Raw genomic sequence first — 6,089 nt, forward strand, 5'->3', positions numbered from 1 at the left:
TTCATTAGAGGAATATTTCCAACAAAAATAGTTTGTTTTTGTATATCTCTACTACTTTTCCAAATTAATCCCGCGGATATATATAATTCAGCAGAATATGTAAGTGATTCATATACAGCATCTTTTTCGTTTATCAAGGGTTCTAATAATTGATATGTTTCGGCAAATAATTGAAATTCAATTTCTTGATCTGTATCCTCAATTTTTGGAAACTTAAAAAGCCCTTCTGTTAAGCCCCGATCAATGAACCTACAAAACCCTTCAAATTGTATCTGATTCAATCCAGGTAGTGTAGACATTTCTTCATTTTCACTCCCAAGCATTTTCAATTTCCCCGTGAATTTTATCGAAAAATATTCCACGATTTGCTGTCATGCTTCATCAAATCACATGAATCCATTTAGCAATATTGGAATTTCTATTCTTTATACTGAATTACATGAAATCTTACCTAATCCCGTGTATCAAATATTTCTTAGTGTATGAAATACCTATTATGAAAAGAGAAAGAAATATTAGAATTTGATACTCAACTTCGAAGGAATTTGCAACAAAACAAACAGATAGAATCGAAAGTCTAATCTAAAAAAGGATTGGAAATTTCTACGGGCATTTCAATATTTTTTTTAGGAATCTAAAAAAATGCATTTCATTTCTATCATTATTATGATATTACATATTCAAATTCAATTGGATACAAAAAAAAATCCATTCGAAATTGTCAAGAAAAGATATATTTTGAAGTGAAGTATTTTGGAGAGAATTGGGGAGAATATGATTAGAGTATGTTATGTGTAATGTAATAAGGCTTGTATTTTTGAAACATGCATATATTTAACTGCAGCTATAGATCTGTCTCTAACTTTATTGCAGTCATATTTGTTCAGGATAACAAACACATAACATGTTGTGTGAATTTTTACAAATTTTCTATTGAAAATTGTAAAAAAAGAATAAGCACGATAATTTCTTGAAAATACCGTATAGTATTGGTATTCTATATCTATATAGATATGGATAAGATACTCGATTAGATAATATCTGTGTAACAGATCAAATTGATATTCTAGGGTTTACATATATTGAAAGTTGCTGTTATAATTAGAATGAACAAAGTTAAAAAAAAAAGCAATATTGATTGGTTATGTATCAATTTTTATTTTCTGATCTCATTAAGAAAAAAAAATTTCTATTCAAATATTCAAGAATAATTCATAAAAGAATAGTTAACGGTTGCGATTTGTCTCAAGATTGTTTTTCAATTTTTCAATAGAAAGAAAAGGGGGGGAGTATTCTCAAAAACTTCATATCTATATTTTTATTGGCGGCATGGCCGAGTGGTAAGGCGGGGGACTGCAAATCCTTTTTCCCCAGTTCAAATCCGGGTGTCGCCTGATCGATAAGAAACTGTAAATGAAAGATTATATTACGTTTTTTTAGAAAACTTTTTTTCCAACAGAAGCAAGCGAGGGAAAAGGAGTCTTGAGAATTGCGTTTGATTCGAAATTATAAGCATCAGTAGCTTAAAAAATGTTGTAAATATTTTTGTCTCGAATTCAAGGAAAGATTCTAGTAGTGAAAAGGAATCCATAAATTTAGAAATGATAGTTCGTTCACTACACAACTATTGTAGTGTCTGTCTCCTGACTGGGTCTTTTATTAGATTGGATTAAGAATAAGTCGGATAGGAAAGTCCATTTTTAGGTAGAGAAAAGGCAGAAGAAAAACCTTCTATACAGACTAATTTAAAGTTTATGAGTGCTTCCACATTTTATCAATATTATTTATTTAGATCAATTCTATTTAATAGCTTTAATTTAGCTAATTCGCTTTCGTAATATTCAAAAAAAGTATTCTTTAGATTTTCATATTCTATATTCTAATAAAATTAAAAAGTTTTGATTCTAAAATCGAATAGAAAAGAAAAAAAGTTTTTTTAATTATTTTAGAGAACGAATTGGGAGACATTTAAGGGACTATTTCAAATAGAAAGAAGAGTATAAGTATGCAAATGAATCTGTCTTGATTCTTTTTTTATGAAATCCTTAAGGAAATGATAAAAGAGAAATCTTAATATTCCCACCTGGTAGTAACATTCATTGACTTATAACTTCCTATAATTTTTTTATGTTTAATGTTTTATGATTTTACTAAAAATAATCAAAAAAAACTTTTTAGATGTTCTAATAACTAATAAATAGAATGAATTCTTGTTTTTCGTGAATGATGTTAGCCCAGAATCCTTTTTTTGACTCTGTAATAGCAATTCCACTATTATAGTATAGTATTTTTAGCGAATAATACAAAAAAAAGAATAGAATAAAAAATTTGAAAAAATAATGAAATAGTTCCTTCATATTTATAGAGATAGGAGACAAAATTTACATGGATATAGTAAGTATTGCTTGGGCTGCTTTAATGGTAGTTTTTTCATTTTCCCTTTCCCTCGTAGTATGGGGAAGAAGTGGGCTATAGGGATACTAAAAATTGAGTTAAGGGATCCAAGTAACCTTGTTGATTTCTACCTGAATTTTTGAATTTCGAAACTATTGAATGAAAATATTTCATTTAAACTAATACTAATTAATTGAGTTCAAATAGAAAATCTATCTTGATTCTATTATATTTTAGTAGTGTAATGTATTCTATGTATCTTATAGGAATTGAAAATACTCTTTCAATCAAACAAATATTTTCATTATTCCCATATTCCTATTTTGAGAAAAACAAGGGAATCAAAAAGAAGAAGAAATGGATTCCTATTCCAATCAAATTTTTCTTAAAATTTCTATTTCGATGAACTGACGCTTAACCTGGTTATATAGATATATATATATATGGAAAATGGCGGACCGTGTAATAACCATTCCTGTTTTTTTACCCCCTTTTTTTCCTAAGATACCGGAATTGTTTGTAAAAAGAATCTGAAAAAAAAAATTGGACGCAATTCTCAGATAGTAGAAATCAAATTGATTTCTACTATCTGGATTACGCTGATTGTACGATCATTTTTTTAAATCATTCATAAAAATGAAGAAATCATATTTCAGTGAAATTAGTCACTTTTACTTACCGTTTTTACATAAATTATAAGTAAAAAAGCAGTAGGAACTAGAATAAACAGTGCAGTAGCAATAAATGCGAGAATATTTACTTCCATAATCTTTATTATGTTCTATTTCTCTTAAATTTCTAAAAAAAAAATTCGGGATTTAATCCCATAGAAATGTTCAATCTTTCAACAATGGTATAAATTGGATTTCAATGATATCAAATCGGATCAATATCATGAATCACAAAATCTGAGCTATCAAATCAACTCATGAAATAGTATAACATAGGAAGATCTTTTATCCATACTAAATAAAACAAAAAAACATTTATTCTTGATGAAAGTCCAAAATCCCTTTCCTTCCTTTTTCGGCGAAACAAATGAAAAAGCAGGGGGGGGCCCCAAATAAAATTTTGTTTATCAATTTGATTCCCTACAAATACACAAAAAAGGAATTTATTTTTTATTTTTTTGGATTTATATCCAACGGGATTGACGGGGCTCGAACCCGCAGCTTCCGCCTTGACAGGGCGGTGCTCTGACCAATTGAACTACAATCCCAGGGAAAGGGGTGTACTGTATAAATATTTTTACGGACCGTTTCTGTCAAACCTTTTCTTTTTCTATTTCGGATTCGAACCTTTTTGTTGTAAATGAAAAAAGCGCATTTTTTTATATATTGATATGTATATCGATATCCACTTTAGTGAGATCGACACAAATTACTCGTAATCCGTTTCTTATTCTTATTCTATTAACAAATCGATTGAAAATTGAATCAATGAAAAAAAAATATTTTTTTTTTCAATTTTTCCTTATATTTTCTACTTACAGATCTTGACATGAATACCGATTATTAACAAGATTTTGAATTTGTGGAAAGAAATATGGAATACAGAAAAAAAAGAAATAACCTTAGATATGTTTAATATTTTGATTCTTCCGTATCATAGCACATCAGTCATTTCCAGAGAACTATAAATGGGTTATAGAATTTCATAGTGGATCGGCAAATTCTTGGGCCGAGCTGGATTTGAACCAGCGTAGACATATTGCCAACGAATTTACAGTCCGTCCCCATTAACCGCTCGGGCATCGACCCAGCACAATAGGAAGAATACATTTCAGTTTTTATTGAAAATTTTTGATCAACTTCCTTTCGTAACACCCTACCCCCAGGGGAAGTCGAATCCCCGCTGCCTCCTTGAAAGAGAGATGTCCTGAACCACTAGACGATGGGGGCATACTTGCCCGACCGCCATTATACTACGTTCATAGTATGAACAGTTTTTTGCAATTGTCAATATAATGATATGATTCGATAAAAAAAAATATTTTTCGTTCTTTCATAATTCCATAGAAATTTTTTATTAATCATTTATATTTCTAAATTTTTTTATTCCAGTCATAATAAGAAAAAAAAAGAAGTAATGTTCCAATAAAGAGAAAATTCTTCACAGGAATGATTCGTTTGTTGCAAAGGACGAGAGGTTAAAACTTCATTTCTATCATTTATTACTAATACTAAGATTCGATAGGTAGATTTATATCTAATACTAAGAAAAAAAACTTTGGAAAATAGAATTTTTCAATAAAAAAATAAAAATTTGGTTTAGGGACAGAACATATTGAATCCATTTTATCAATGATTCGATTTTATCAATGTTTCGATGAAATATTTTATTTTGTGAGTACATTTATGTATCAATAAAAAGAATTTAGTGTTATGATTAGAATGACTTCAAGAATCCATTTTGAAATAATATATTTGATATGGATCAAATCCAATCTTAATCAATTCTTTTTTTTAACTATATTCTATTCACTAGGTAAATCCAATTTTTTGTTCTTTGATGAGTCATTATACAAATAATAGATATTGATGTACATGTATTCTAATCCCATTTATATCATTTAATTTATATAATTTATATAAATTTATAGAAATAATTTATATAAATTTATAGAATAAGTATACACAGTAACAAATATATGTACTAGTCATGCTAGTTCCTTATTTAGAAATTGAAAGAAAGAAAAAGGGCCCTTTTAACTCAGTGGTAGAGTAACGCCATGGTAAGGCGTAAGTCATCGGTTCAAATCCGATAAGGGGCTTTTTACTTTTTTTTTCAAAAGCAATAGTCTTTCTATTTGAAGGAAGAATAAAAAGATTCTTGATATTTTGAAAAAGTTTCTATTTGTAATAAAAAAGAAAAAGTGTAAAATTCAATAATGGAAAAATAAAAAAAAGTAAGTGGACCTAACCCGTTGAATTATATTTATATCTACTATTCTGATATTCAAATTTGATAAAGATTCAATTCGAACAATTTTTTTTCTTTTTAAGACTTTTTTCGTTTAGACTCCCTAAGAATCTCTGAATATTTCCAATGAAATCTTCTTGTTTCTGAACTAAGAAAAAAGGTTATGCCTTTTCTTTACTCAGAAGGGCCTTAATACGAATTTCAAGTTCCACCAAACAAGTTTTTTTAAAATTAAAATGAAACATATTTTTTTCCATAAATTTCTATTATTTCTATAAGATTAGATAGAATCTTATAGAAATAATAGAAAAATACATTAAATTATGTCTTCACATATCAAATAGTTTCTTTTCATATCGATGTGTACGATATTTTTCCAGCAATTCATATATATGAGACAAAAACTTTCATTTACAGTTTTTTCTTTTTATTATAGTATTTATAAAAAAAAATGAAATACTAAAGAAAAAACTGTAAATGAAATAGAAATTTAGAAAACCTATGATCCTACAGTAGTTTCCTAGACAAAATAGAAGTCAATTCACAACCAAACTTCAAGAATAAGTTTCTTTGATGAAAGGAGAGAAATATGTCTGAAGATCCGCTAGGTATAAGAAGTGAAACAGGGGATCATTTGTTTCTTGAACAGTTCTGAAAAAAAAATTTCTATCGGATTTTGGAGTCATAGCAGATTTTATGATTGATGACTTGGAAGATTTTTAAGAATAGATAAGGAATAACCACATCGAGTTCATGGATTTGCCCTAGATATC

At 28.2% G+C, this 6,089-nt stretch overlaps 4 non-coding genes across 4 annotated transcripts; 2 read left to right on the plus strand and 2 right to left on the minus strand.

Moving 5' to 3' along the window:
• The first annotated feature begins 1,323 nt into the window (after positions 1 to 1,323).
• On the plus strand, positions 1,324 to 1,394 carry TRNAC-GCA (transfer RNA cysteine (anticodon GCA)). The gene has a single exon. It is a non-coding gene; the product is annotated as a tRNA-Cys (tRNA).
• A 2,145-nt stretch (positions 1,395 to 3,539) lies between these two features.
• Positions 3,540 to 3,613, minus strand: TRNAD-GUC (transfer RNA aspartic acid (anticodon GUC)). The gene has a single exon. It is a non-coding gene; the product is annotated as a tRNA-Asp (tRNA).
• A 457-nt stretch (positions 3,614 to 4,070) lies between these two features.
• TRNAY-GUA (transfer RNA tyrosine (anticodon GUA)) lies at positions 4,071 to 4,154 on the minus strand. The gene has a single exon. It is a non-coding gene; the product is annotated as a tRNA-Tyr (tRNA).
• A 941-nt stretch (positions 4,155 to 5,095) lies between these two features.
• Positions 5,096 to 5,167, plus strand: TRNAT-GGU (transfer RNA threonine (anticodon GGU)). Its single transcript has one exon. It is a non-coding gene; the product is annotated as a tRNA-Thr (tRNA).
• Positions 5,168 to 6,089: the final 922 nt, after the last annotated feature.

The sequence above is a fragment of the Vigna unguiculata genome, unplaced genomic scaffold (genome assembly GCF_037176805.1).
Source record: "Vigna unguiculata cultivar grain cowpea cultivar isolate G323 ecotype 2 unplaced genomic scaffold, ASM3717680v1 ptg000211l, whole genome shotgun sequence".
In the NCBI taxonomy this organism is placed as follows: domain Eukaryota; kingdom Viridiplantae; phylum Streptophyta; class Magnoliopsida; order Fabales; family Fabaceae; genus Vigna; species Vigna unguiculata.